This window comes from Pseudorca crassidens, chromosome 2, assembly GCF_039906515.1.
Source record: "Pseudorca crassidens isolate mPseCra1 chromosome 2, mPseCra1.hap1, whole genome shotgun sequence".
Classification (NCBI taxonomy): Eukaryota; Metazoa; Chordata; class Mammalia; order Artiodactyla; family Delphinidae; genus Pseudorca; species Pseudorca crassidens.
Genome location: NC_090297.1, coordinates 119,087,330 through 119,102,442, shown reverse-complemented (window position 1 = coordinate 119,102,442; position 15,113 = coordinate 119,087,330).

Below are 15,113 nucleotides of genomic sequence, written 5' to 3'. Positions count from 1 at the left end.
TTTCTCACCTGGGCTGTTCCAAGAGCCTCCCAAGTAGGCTCTCTTCTTACATCTCTGTAGTCTATTTGTCACACAGAGACCAGAATGAGCCACTTAAAATGCACTTTCATGCATGTCACTCCTTTGCTCAATGCCCTCCAGTGGTTTTCCATCTGACTCAGGATAGAATGAAAACTTCACAACGTCCTACAAGGCTCTGTATGGTCTGATGCCCTGAAAACTCTGATCTCATCTCCTAACTTTATCTTCCTTCATTCATAACATTTCAGCCATTTTGACTTTTGTGGTAACCACTTCTTTGTATTTCTTAAAGTTCTGCCGCCTGAGTGTGCAATATAACAATAGTTAAGTTTGCCTGCTATTTGAATTTCATAGAAAATGGAATCACGCTACACATTTTTTTCTCACATGACTCCTACTGCTCGATACTGTTTTTTGAGATTCATTCTTTTTTTTGCGCATAGCTCTAATTCCATCATTTTCATTGCAACATTTTCTTCTATTGTGTGATTATTTATAGCTTATTTATTTTTTCATTCTACTGTTGATGCACATTTGAGTTATTTCCAGTTATAAAGCATTATGATTAATGTGGCCATGACCATTTTTGTAGGACTTTTCATACACATGTGCATGGATTTCTGTTGGATATATACCTGGGAGTGGAATTTCTGAGTCATACGGTATGGAAATGTTAAATTTCAGTTAATAATTCCAACTTGTTCTTTAAATGACTGTGACAATTAACACTTTCACCAGCAGGGCACAAGATTGTTCATTAATCCACATCCCTGCCAAAAATCAATATTGTCTGTTAAAAAAACTTTAACTAATTTGGACTTCCCTGGTGGCGCAGTGGTTGAGAATCTGCCTGCCAATGCAGGGGTCACGGGTTCAAGCCCTGGTCTGGGAAGATCCTACATGCTGCGGAGCAACTAGGCCTGTGAGCCACAACTACTGAGCCTGCGTGTCTACAGCCTGTGCTCTGCAACAAGAAAGGCCGCGACAGTGAGAGGCCCGCGCACAGCGATGAAGAGTCGCCCCCGCTTGCCACAACTAGAGAAAGCCCTTGCACAGAAATGAAGACCCAACACAGCAAAAATAAATAAATTAATTAATAAACTCCTACTCCCAACATCTTTAAAAAAACAAACAAAAACTTTAACTAATTTGGTAGACGTGTAGTAACATTTTATTTTGATTTTAATTTCTGATTACTAATTACATTGAACACTGTTTTTAATATTTATTAGCCATTTGAATATGCCCTTTTTTGAAATACCAACTCTAAACATTGCCCATGTTTATATTTGGTTTTCAATTGTTATTTTCTAATTAATTTATAGAAGCTCTTTATATATTCTACATATTATCCCTTTCTCATTATGTGTGTTGAAACATTTTCCCCATTCCATGTCTTACATTTTCATTCTCTTATGGTACTTTTAGATGAAAAGAAGTTTGTAATTTTAATATACTCTGGGTATCAGTCTCTTCCTTTAGCATTTGTTTGCTTTTTATGTCCTAAGGTCTCTTTCTTCACCACAAGGTCATGAATACCTTCTGTGTTATCCTCTAGTAATTACTGATTTACCTTATACATTTACATCTACAGTCTAACTGAAATTGAGTTTTATTTATTTGGTAAATAGAAGTCAACTTTTTTTTAACACAGATATTTCAACTGACACAACAGCATTTACTACTCTCCGCTAATCTGCAGTGTTACCTCTGTCATAAATTTTAAATGCTCATTTTCAGATTTTAGTTATTGTAGATCTGTAATACGTCTTGTTATCTGGTCGAGCGAGTCCTCTCACCTTGTAACTCTTCCTTTAGAGGATTTTGGTGATATTTTGTTATAGTCATTTCCATATCAGTTTGAGAATTATTTTGGACATTTTCATGACACACACACTCCTTTTTGGGATTTTGATTATAGTCATTTAAAAGATATAGATCGATTTGGAGAGTCTTGCCATCTTTAAAACATGGTATGAGTCTCAATTTATGAACACGCTTTATTGTCCCTTCACTTAGATCTTTGGCTACTTTCAATAACATTTTATAGTTTTGTGGGGTTTTTTTGCAGTTGTCTTACACAACTTTGATGTCATTATTCATAGAGACTTGATATTTTGATATAATTACAGATGGCATAAGTTTTCAAAAATATTTTTTGCTGATGTATTGATATGCATTTAATTTTTGCACTTAATTTTTGTATATTGACTCAGTATCTAGCAAACTTGCTAACCACATTGATTGTCATTATTTACCTGTGGTTTCCTTTGTATTTTCTCCATATAGATTTATATAATCTGCAAATAAAAGTTTTGTTTCTCTCCTTTCAATCCTTATAACTTTTATTTATTTTTCTCATTTTACTAATTTGGTCAATACAATGATTACCAGAAGTGGACCTAAAGGCATCCTTGACTAGATTTTTATCAAAGAGGAAGCTCCAATTTTCATAATTAAATATGATGCATGCTGCATGTTATTTTGCAGATATGCTTTATTAGACTAAGGAATTTCTCTTTCATTCCTAGATTTTTCTTTTTACCATGAATTAATTTTGAATTTTATTAAGTTATTTTTCATATTTTAAAATGATCTTATTAATTTTCTTTATTTGTTAATGTGAATTACACTGCATGATTTTCAGATGTTTCACTCACTTGCCTGAAATAAACCAAAATTGTGTTATATACTTTCCTTTTTCTACATCACTGAATTATTTTTGCTAATGTTTTTATTACAGTTTTTAATCCACTTGAATGTTATTTGGTCTGCAATTTTCTTTTATTATAAAGTCCTCTTCAGAATTAGATATCAAAGTTATTTTGTTTGTATAAATGGATTTAGAAATATTCTTTCTTTGATTCTCTGAAGAAGTTTGAGTAAGATTGATGTTATTTCTTGCTCAAATGTTTGTAAGAATTAACCAGTGAAATAAATCATCTGGGATTATATATTTCTTTGGCAAAAATTTTACATAAAAGATTGAATTTCTTTAGTACTTTTAAGATTATTCAAATCGTTTTTCTTTTTTCTTCTTATGTAATTTTTAGTAAATTGTACTTTAAAAAAATATACATTTTCATTTCATCTAAATTTCAAATTTATTTGCATATATTTTTTCATATAATTTTAAAATTACATTTGATTATCTGTACCTCTTCTATTTTTTCCTTGATCAGTCTTGGTAGGAATTTATTAATTTTACTATTTTTTTCAAAGAACAAAGTTTGACTTTGTTTGTTTATTCTCTGTATTACATCTTTGTTTCTATTCCTATTATCTCCTTTTTTTCCTTGAGTTTAACTTTGCTGTTAAGTTTCTAATTTCTTAATGTGAATATTAAGTTCTTGATTTTAGCCTTTCTTTTTTTCTAATATATACACTTATAGAAGTAAAATTTTCTTATAAAATTGTTTTAATTGCATCTCAAAAGATTTGATATTTATGATTCATATTATTTGGTTAAAAATATTTTATAATTTTATTATGATTTTTTCTTTAATCCATAGGTTATTTTGGAATGTATTTCTTAATTTCCAGATGTTTGGAGAGTTTTTTCCCCAGTAATAAAAAATTCTAGTTTATTTCACTATCGTAAAGAGCATTCTCTGTATTGATTTCAATCTTTGAAATTTATGGAGACTATCCTAATGATCACTATGTGGTTAGTTTTTATAAGTATTCTTTGCTACAGAAGGTATTTATTTTGCAGTTATTCTATACATAATAAGGCAAGTTTTCTAGTATTGCATATTTTATACATCTTACGGACATTTTAAAATCTCCTTTGCTAGTATAAAATTAACTATTTAATTCTACTGATATTTGTGTTTCATTTTTTCTGCTAATTACTGAGTTAGATATCTTAGAATGAAGCAAATAGTTTTGGTTCTTCTTATGGTTCTTTCATTTTTTGCTCTCCATAGCTTTATCCTATTTTCTAAGATATATACACGTTTAGAATTGTTATTTTTCTCTTGACCTACCCTCCATTTCACATAGTTTTTTCTTGGGCTATGTCTGACCTTTTCTCAACCCAAACTGGCTATTATAAAAGTTTTTAATTCTAGAATTTTCATTTGCTTTCTTTTCTTATAATTTCTAGGTCTCTGTTGAAATTCTCAATCTTATGCATGTTCTGTGAAAATAATAAGCATTTTATTTTAAAGTCAGTATTTGATAACTCCAGTATTGGAACATCCTGCTGTCTTGTTTCTCTTATCTGTTGTTTCTGTTGGCTTTTCTTTGGTATATCTGATTTCCTGTTGTGTTTTGTTACTTTTGATTTTATGCTGAATATCTTATTTATAAAATTGTTGGCAGGGGGCTTCCCTGGTGGCACAGTGGTTGAGAGTCCTCCTGCCGATGCAGGGGACACAGGTTCATGCCCCGGTCCAGGAAGATCCCACATGCCACGGAGCGGCTGGGCCCGTGAGCCATGGCCACTGGGCCTGCGCGTCTGGAGCCTGTGCTCTGCAATGGGAGAGGCCACAACAGTGAGAGGCCCACACACGACAAAAAAAAAAAAAAAAAAAATTGTTGGCAGCGATAATTTGAGATCAGATATTTTTACATTCTTCTGGTGAAGATTTAAATTTACTTCAGTTAGGGTTTGGAAGTAATAGCAATGCAGCATCATCTTAGTCCAAATTCAGAGATTGAATCTATTAGAATCTGAGTTGCAGTCACCTCAAGAGTGGTCTTTTATCAATTCATTCTCACTCTTCGGTGTCACATTCCAGATCCCAACCCAAAGAGGGGGAGGTAGTTACCAGGATAAAGTCTTCTTGCTTGCTAGGTCCCAGACTCTAATTCGTGTCCCCATAGCCCTGTGTGGCTTTTAAAAGCACAGCTCAGTCCTTAGCATCCCCTCTGGAATAGGCTAAAGCCCCAGAAAAAAAGTGATACCTACATAGCACTCAACTCCCTAGGTCTCTGCTCTCCTACTCTGGTAATTCCCTACTATCTTATTGGTTCTTCAATTCCATCAATAGTTCTAAATTATATTTTTTCCAGCTGTTTTTTTTTTTCTCTTAGGTAAGATTTTCCTGCATTTCTTGGCCCATTAATTGAACTATATTTTTCTTCACAATACTTATCACCACCCTAATTCAAATTTACCTTTGTTTCTTACCTGTCTTCTCTCACTGAAAATGAGAACAGGGACTGTTTGACTTTATTTAATAATGTATCCCAAAGCTCTAAAACACTTCCTGCTGCATAGCAGATAAGCAATAATATTCAATGAAAAAATTAAACATATGTATATTTCTCAATTATGACAAATATTTTCTATGATGTATTATACGTGTTAAAGTGATTTCACATGAGTAATCACACTTGATCATTGCAACAATCTCGTGAGGTGTTATTATCAATTCATTTGTCAGATGAGAAAACCAATGTACAGAGAGATTTTGGCCAATCCATGATTCCACAAATAAGAAGTTTCAGATACTTTATTTGAACCTACATACTCAAAACCAAACTTTGCACATAAGTTTGTATCTATTGAGTTACAGTTTTATATTTCCTTACATAGGAAAGGAAAGGCATATGTGCTTATTATCTAGCAGTTTGAAATCCTTCATAATTTGGAAACTCTTCCTCATAAGTGGTTTCTTTAAAATCATACCTAGATGTCAGGCTCGATAATTCACAGTCCTTGCTTCCTAGAAATACTGGCAGAATTTTAAGGTAGCATGCAGAAATCAACACTGGGAAAATGTTTGCATCTCCAAATAAATGAAAAATATTTAAGCATTTAAAAAAATTTATAAAACTACATTTTTTTAAAACATAGTTTTCCCACCCCCTCAAATCTGACAACTCTAAAATGTTATTCTCAAAGTCACTTGGATTGAATAATTGGGATTTTAAAATATGATTTTTTTCTCTTATTATGAAGGTTATAATTTTTATCCAGAAAATATAGATACTAATAGAAAAAAAGCTTAAAATCTTCTTCAATCAATAGTCCTTGTTAGCATTTTTGTTTATAGCCTCATATACACACACATACATGTTTTGAAAACTGGGTTAATACTGCAGGATTATTTTATAACCCAACTTAATTCCACAATATATTGTCAATATATTGTTCAATTGTTTTCATTTCATCAAATATTCTTCTGAAACAAGATTTTTAGTGGTAACATATGGAATGCAACATAATATAATTAACTGTTATTAGATGCTACAGTTGCTTGTAAAATTTTGTGGTTTTTTTAACTGAAATGTACAATTCTGTATTTTTTTTCACATGTGCTTATTAGGTTATATTGTATATGAAATTGTTGTGTAAGAGATTATTTAGAAGTTTGAGATATAAAACTTTTATTATATAATTTTAAATTACTCTTAAAATTTGTATTACTATAATTTATAATTGAATTAAAATAATACAGTAACTTTCTTCCCTAAATCTATTCTTACATGGGAATTATCTCTTTAAGAAAGCTTTACCAATTTGATAAATAAAGTATTATTCATTTTTCTTTAAAAAAATTGTACATTTTTGATCTATCCTGAGGGTCACTATATTTTCATGATTTTTGTTCTTTGTTGTAAGTGTGTATGAAATGTGTATGCATTCATGTGTATATTCATTCTTCAAGTCTTTTATTCTTCTTTTACATACTTACTTTTCTTGTTGTTTAAGAACTGCTTTTATATTAGGGATATTAGTCTTTATGTAATAGGGATAGTAACCTTTTTCTTTCTCATATAAGTTAAAATATTTCCACACTCTCACACTTGCTTTTTTATTTTGTTTATGGTATTTTTTTTCATGTGCAGAAGTTTAAATAGATTAAGTTTTTGTTCCTTCTTTTTTCTTTATTCTGTGAAAAGATTATCTAATTATATTACTTATAGTTCCATAATATCTTATTTTATATACTGTACTAGATAGTTTAGCTAAATTTTACTTTGGTGTTAAAGAAAGTTTATGTTTTCTGAAGAGTTAACTAATTTTCTCAGAACTAATTAATTAAATAATCATACTTCATTACTATTTTAGAATGCCATCTTTTTTCCCCTGAAATTTTTTTCCACTAGATAGCTTACACTGGTATTATAATGTTTACATTACTATATCTTTATAATATGTTGTAATTTCAAGCAGTGAAAATTCAGTTTCCCAGTGAAAAAGTCAGGACTCAGAGATGACAGTTAGAACATGTGCAAAAGATAAACTTGAGATCAAGTATTAAAGATATTGGAAAAAGTAACTGACATGGCAAAGCCTACGGCATGAAACAAAGAATGTGTGAGACAAACAGAAAGCTATCTGGACCAGACTCCCTCTAGTAGCAAGAGTGATGAGGAAGAACTAGAGATTCCTGCTTATTATTGACTTTGCTTAAATATTTTGAATAAATGGAGTAGAATTCCTAATAGTCAGCATCATTTTAATCATTCTTCACATATCTTTTTGTTGCCTTCATGAGATACTGACATAGAGCACTGCTAGGTATTATGTTTTATACATAAAGACTACTTGGATAAGGTAGAACACACTTGATAATTAGTGACAAAATATAAGAGTACAAAGTGAGCAAAACCATTAGAATAGCTTTCATCCAGACTTTCATGTTAACAAGACTGATTTCTGTCTGATTATTCTATACACTACAAATCATTGATACCAAATCCTGTAGAAATGAACAAGGAAAGAAGAAGGAATTTTCTTCTGTCAGTGAGCTATGTTTTGTATAATTGGCATAGCTTTCATTATTGTGCAGAAATCTCCCATTTGCTGCCTCCTTGGCCTCAAGTTGGTCTGACCTGGTCCTAACTGTTGTGCTTACACAGGAGAGAAAGGCAAATCTCCTGCTTTAGCTCAGCCCCTGAGCTTTTAGCAGACTGGTAAACTGGCCATTGAGTGAGTCAAATTTTAGTGCCCTGAATTTGACTTCACATGCTGTTTCTCTGTGCTCTGGCCCTTCAGATTTTCTACTGATGTTTGTAAATCATTTGTTATCTCTATATCTGACAAAGAAACCAAGAAGATCCTTCATGAGTCAACGATACTCATTTTTTCGAAGGGCAAATTTCTCTGGTCTCCCAGCTCTATCTTGACAAGGACAGCAGCGGACTCTGCTCTATGAATACTAACAGAGTGCCCTGGCAGATCTCAGATGTACAGGACCAGTGACCTCGACAACTGAGAAGCTACAGATGTTACCTCCTTGTGAGGACCAATTGACCCCACAGGAGGTATCAGGGATCTGGTGAGCTGACGAGGGTGGTGTCCTAGGACCTGGGATTGTCCCAATCAAATCTATGCTGATATTGTGGGCTAAGGGAAAATCATGAGAGGATCTGAGTGCATGAGACACAGGGAAAAGGGAGTGTGTAAGATTATAGCTCAATCCTCTCCAAGAAATTCTGGGGCTGGTTGGGATAAAGGGTTAAACTCCCTTAAGAATTGCTTCGGCCTTGACTGCCCACACTCTCAACCTCTCCTGCCACTTCCTCACATTTCTAAGACGTCCCTTGTGCAGAATTCTTATTCAACTTCAAACTGACAAACTGTTTTTAATCTTTTCCTTCCATACAGCCTGGAGATTGGGAAGCAAAAATCAATACCAGTTGGCAGGTGATCAAGCTGCTTCAGACTGGTGTGAGGAGGGAGCAGAGTGTGAGAGCAAGAGGACAGGAGGAGGGAGTGGGAGGGAAGCGGGAGGGGGCCTGAAGGGGTGGGGGAAGGAGTTTGACTAAGTATCATGAATTACTGGCTAGAGGTCCAAAGGGCTGTGATTTCTCTGGCCTTGAGCAGGGGAGCTTGGGAATGCCATTAGAACAATTAGGTCAGGAGTTCACAGCTGTTGAGGTGCCTTTGGAGAGAGGCAAAGAGAATTTTCCTGACAATTCAATGGGGGGAAGAGGGAGGGAGAGAGACAGACAGGGAGGGGGCTCAATCTTTCTATAATATCCTCTAAGTAGAGACTCAACAACATCAGCATCCCGCTGTGAGGCCTACTGTTGCTTTATAAAAGGAAATGGTATAAACATTTTCTTAATTCAATTAAAAATAATGTTTAAAATATTTTCTCAAGGATGGGATGGCAGGAAAGGACGTGATGGGGAAGGGTGCTCACCCTGACATCCCTAAAACCAATGACCTGGGTGATTTAGTCTCTAATTCTGGCTCAGAGGCACTGCGGTCCTGGTTACTTAATTACTGACATTCTGAAAACTCTAATAAGGCAGTGGATCTCACTTAACTGGGTGGGAGTTAGGAAACATGGTGTGGAAATGGAAACACTTTCTAAGTGTGGAAAACCTTTTAAGAGTGAGATCAAAGTTTGAGCGATGTTTGCTGTGGCCACAACACTGAGAGGGCTCCTATGTGCTCTTATGACATATCTCAGACAAAATCCTGAGATTTTAACTAAAGGTTCTTCCCTAACGTTTGCTTTCTCCCCATTTAGGCAGAGGTATGGCCATTCTATTATCCTTCTCAGGTAGGGACAATATGGAGAGAACAAAGAGTCAAAATGTGAGCCTCTGGGCTTCTCCAAATAGTGTAGTGTCAATGTTGTGGTAGACGCGATTCCTCAATGAAAAGGGTTTTTCAATATTAAGAGTCAGTGTTTGGCATAATAGTAAGTATAGACTTCTGATTAGTCTCCTGCCCCAACTCCTTCAAGGAAAGGGGCTATACACTCTTCCTAGAGCAGGCCAAAGAGTTTTTGTCTCACATGGAGGAGGAAGAGTAGAGCAAAAAGGCAGTTGATGATCATGTGGGTTTTTCATAGTGTCCTCTATTAGCATAGAATACTTGGGCTTGGGTAGGTAGAAAATATAAACCCAGGTCCGTGTGAGGGGAATCTCAGAGAGAAGAAAACTGTACTTCCCTTTCCTGAGAGTAGTCTGGGGAGGCTGTGTATCTGATGTAGAAATCTGAGGCCAGTATATTGCTAGAGCAGAAGAGCAACAAAGGCTGAGAAGCACCTAAGAGATGGACATGAAGATAGATTTACAAGGTGATGGGATTCAAAACACACTACCCCCAAATATGGCACCTTGGCATACTGAATATTTCAAGCTGAAGGATTTGAGAAATAGCATGTGCAGGAAGAATTTTCTGACCTTCCTATGAGTTATAAAACAATCATGTGAGAGGTGCCTGCCCTATATTCAGAGGAAAGGAGCATCCTTATCTCTAAAGAAGGAACAGAGAGGGGAATCTGAAAGTACACGACTTGCCAAGTTTACCACACTTAGCTCACTTTCGTCCCATCACATTTTCCCGTGACTTTCCACACCTCATCAAACTTAGCAAAAAAAACCCTTAGGTTTAAACTGTTTTTCAAGTCTTCATTTCTTTATGAAGCTTCCTATGTCTTGTAAAACTAATATTAAGTATGTTTGCATGATTTTCTCCTGTTAATCTTCTATCTCTTTAGTCTTTGTCAGTCTAATTTTCTAACCCAGCTAAGGACCCTAAGAGGGTCAAGGGAAAATTTTATTCCCCTACAAAGTTATCCACTACAGTATAGTGTGAGGAAAACAGTATAGATAGAGTTATTTTCTTTTCCAGCTTTATTATGATGTAATTGACATATAACATTGGGTAAGTTTAGAGTATATGACTCAATGATTTGATATATGTATGTATTTTGAAATGATTACCACAATAAGGTTAGTTAACACATCTATCACCTCCTATAGTTACACTTTTTTTGTGTGTTGGTGATAACTTTTAAAATCTGCTCTCTTAGCATCTTTCAAACAATACAGTATCGTCAAGTGTAGTGAGCATGTTCTATGCTCCATCCTCAGAACTTATTCATAGATAGAGTTCTTGAACCCACAGGAAGAGCTTGAGAAATCTGAGAGCAGGCCTGCCTGTAGATCTCAAAGGGCCCTTGACATTCAGGAAAAGAGAATTAACGCTGGGTGGTCCTGGGGACCTGAGCACACATGAGGGAGTGATGACATGAATTATATCGTATTGAAAGCCATGGAAGAGAGATAATGATGACTAGGAATCAGCTGTCCTCTCCTGACCTCCATGCCCATTTCCAGAATATATTTAAATTCCTCCCCAACTTCTAAGACATAGGTCAAACCTGGGAAGAGAGGAAGAAGAAGAAGAATGTACGGACTGAGTGTTTGTGCCCTCCCTCTCATTTGTATGTTGAAACTCTAACCCCCAATATGATAGTATTAGGAGGTGGGGCCTTTGCGAGTAAGTAGGTTTAGATGAAGTCATGAGAATGGAGCACTCGTGATGGGAATGGCACACACTTATAAGAAGAGGAAGAGACACCAGAGTTTCCTTTCTCTACCATGTGAGGACACAACAAAAAGGCAGCTGTTTACAAACCAGGAAGAGGGTTCTCCTGGACTAAAATTTTAGGGCTTTAATGGAGAGTTGTTATTCAATAGGTATAAAGTTTCAGTTACACAATAAAAATATGTTCTAGAGATATACTGTATGACAGTGTACCTATAGTCAACAATATTGGATTATGTACTTAAGAGGATAACTCTCATATTTAGTGTTCTTACCATAATAATAAAAAAAGCAAGTCTGGCTGCACAATGTTGAAATATTGTACTAACTGCTCCTGACTTGTGACTAAAACATCAAGGATGAAAATATATCTAAAAATAAGCTTATTTTTCATTTTCTCTCCTCCTAATCCTTCTCTTCCTGGATGTCCTTTCTGCCTGAATGACATCACATGTTACCTGAGTGTCATCCTTTGATCTCCTCACTTATATCTCCCAGTAGATAGGTCATCAAATTCTGCTTATTTTACTTTTATAATGTCTCTTGAATCCTCCACTATCCACTGCTATTGTCTTATTTCATACACTCTCACCTCACTCTGGAACCCAATTGTTCCTGCTGTTCCATTGACATGGGAGTTGGCTCATCGTTTGCCACTCACCCCAATACCACTGTCCCCATTCCCTGAGCCTCCCTCTGGTGGACAACTCCACACAGTGCTGTCAGGGCTCTTCTCCAGTAGTCCTTTTCAGTAGGACCCCTATAGAGATGATTAGGCCAGCTCTCTACTCAAGGGTCTGCATCTTGTACTCACAAAGCACACACTCTCAGCTAACAATTGGTGGAAGCACACTTGGCTTCTAGTGCATCTAATCCTCTTCTCTCTGTCTCTAAGCAAGTACCCCTTTTCCCTTTAGTCTTTCTTAAGTGACAGTTAGATACCTCAAATTTCAGGGGAATATGCCAAGCCCTCCAAGGGGTTCCCAGGAAGTCCTTCTTAACATGGGAAGAAAGTATTCCCACTTATTCCCTGAGGCTACTAAGGGCCAGGCAGCAAGAATTGTACAGCAAAGTGAAACTTCCTCCAAAGAATCATCTCTCCAGTACTCTTTAGCTTCAGGTTACTTATTACAAAGTGTAGTGTGAGCAATAAAGAGAGTGTTGTAATGAAAATTAAATCCCTAAGGTGGAAAACGTTCTGCCAGTTATTGTTTGTTGCTTATAAAGAAATATATTGAATACTGCCTAACATTGTATTTCTTGGTGTCTGGTGACCAAAAAACATCACTGAAATCTATTTTTCAACCAACGTATGTGATCATATTTGTGTTCCAAAATTAGATCAACCAATCAACAAATTTTCATTCATTCATTCATTCATTTACTCATTCATTTAAAAAATGTTTATTGACCTCTTTCCATGCACCAGGCATGAGGGTACAAAAAGGAGCAGGATATTGTCTGTGTTATTGAGAAGTTCACAGTGGTATGTGCTGTTTTATGGGAGTTCAGAGAAAGAAGCACTCAATAAGTTTTGAAGCAATTGGAAAGAATTTCATGGAGGAGTGAAGATTTGAAATCCTTGTGTCTTTATCTGCAAAACAAAACAAACTTCTTTTGATTTTAATTATTGCCAACTCTTCCTTCAAAGCTAATAATACTGAAAGCATAGTCTTAACTTGCTTACCACCAGTTTATTCTTTAACTCACTGTGATTAGGTTAGTGTTCCATCTCTTCAATGGTACTAGTAAAGGTCAGCAATGTCCTCCTAATCACCAAGTCCAATGGGCTTTAATCATCATCTCCTTACTTGACCTTCCTCTGATACTTGACACTATTGATCACTCCCTTCTTGAAAGTCTTTCTTTCTTTAACTTCCATGACAGTTTTTTTCTCTCTCTCAGTTTCTCCTCATATTCCCCAGTATTTCTTAGTTTCCTGAGCTGCATCCCCTTATTCTACCTATCCCATAAATATTGGTGATACTCAGCATTCTGTCTTTGGTCAGCTTTTCCTCTCACTTTATGCTCAACATTTTCATTGCCTCAACTAACATCTGTATAATAATCTCTCTTATATCTAGACTTCTAGCCCATATATGTCTTATTTCTAGATCAGTACAACTAACTGCCTCCTGGAAATCATCACTGGATTTCCTACAAGTATTTAAAATAAATAGAACTCAACTCTATCTTCATCCCTAAACATGCTCTTCTTCTTAAGATCCCTTTTCACTGGATCATACCAGTCATTCAAAACAAAACCCTGTGAGTCACCCTGGAAACTTTCCCCTCTTTCACTCTATAAATCCAGTCACCAAGTCTAACAAATTTTACTCATCATTTTTTAATCAAATTATTTTTTCCATCCTCACTGCAACTCCCTCAGTTCAGGCCCTCATTATTTCCTGACTGAAACACAGCTGGATTCCTTACCTCCAGTCCCACATTACTCTTGTTTAGAGTAATTGTTCTAAAAACACAAATCTTATCATACTAATTTATTGCTAAAAACCCCTCAAATACTAGTTATTTTCAAGACAATGTTCCACCTTTTCAATATATTATGCAAGGATTTCCCTGAAATGGCCACTGCTTTCTTCTTTAATTTTATATCTTGGTACACTTCACTCTTGCACAGTTTTTTAAATTATTTCAATTTGCATTAACTTGTCATGCTGCTTCATGAATAAGCATTTTTGCTCCTGCTGTCCTCTTTGCTGAGAATTACTTTTCTCTAACACTGTTTCATCTCTTTAGCCTGGTGAGAAACTATACCATTTTTTGGACTCTGATTCCAATGACATCTCATTTTAGAATAATAACTGACTCTCTACCACCCAGAAATGATCACAGGATCCTTTCTGTCTTCCTGCTCTACTTCCCTCTACACAGACTTCTCTTACATCATAAAACGTTTTACATTACTCATGTACGACAAACTATCAGTATGGTAGGTAGAATAATGGCTCCCCAAAGATGTCCACATACCAAGTCCTAGAACCTGTGAGTGTGTTACAATATATGCCATTGGGGAATTAAGGCTGCAGATGGAATTAAGGTTGATATTCAGCTGATCTTAAAGTAAGGAAATTATCCTGGATTATCTAAGTGGGCCCAAGGCAATCACAAGGGCCTTTAAAAGTAGAGAAAGAAGGCAGAAAAGATGGAGTCAGATAAAATGTGATGGTGGAAACAAGGTTGGAGTCATGTGATATATGGTCTGAATGCACCATTGCTGGCTTTGAGGATGGAAGGGGGCCATGAGCCGAGGAGCACAGGCAGCCCCTAGCATCTGGAAAAGGCAAGAGAACAGATTCTCCCCTAGAACCTCCAGAAGGAATGGAGGTTTTGAGCCTGGGGAGAACCATATCAGACTTCTGATCCAGAACTCTAAGAAAATAACTTTGTGCTGTTTTAAAGCCACTGAGTTTGTGCTAATTTGTTAGAGTAGCAACAGCAAACTAATACAAGCAGCATGATGCAAGCTCCTTAAAGACAGTTCTTGTGTCTGGTGTCTGGCACACAATTAACACTTAATATTTCTGTACTGAGCAACTAAGCCTAAATCATGGTTACTAAGGGAATTCCAGGAGTTTGCTTTCCATCTGTGCATGTGCAAAGCTTTGATGCATAAAACTCCAATTATGTTACAACTAGTTATAACATAATGGAGTTGTAGGGTATGCTCAGAGCTTTAGACTTTGCCCTGTAGGAAAGGGGAAAAAAATGGAATGTTTAAAATTAAGGCAGACAGCTTTGTGTGGAGACTTTGCATAAGACACAGTCCATCCCTCAAGTGTATAGGTCTTAACTCTATTTCACAAGATAAGAAATGTGC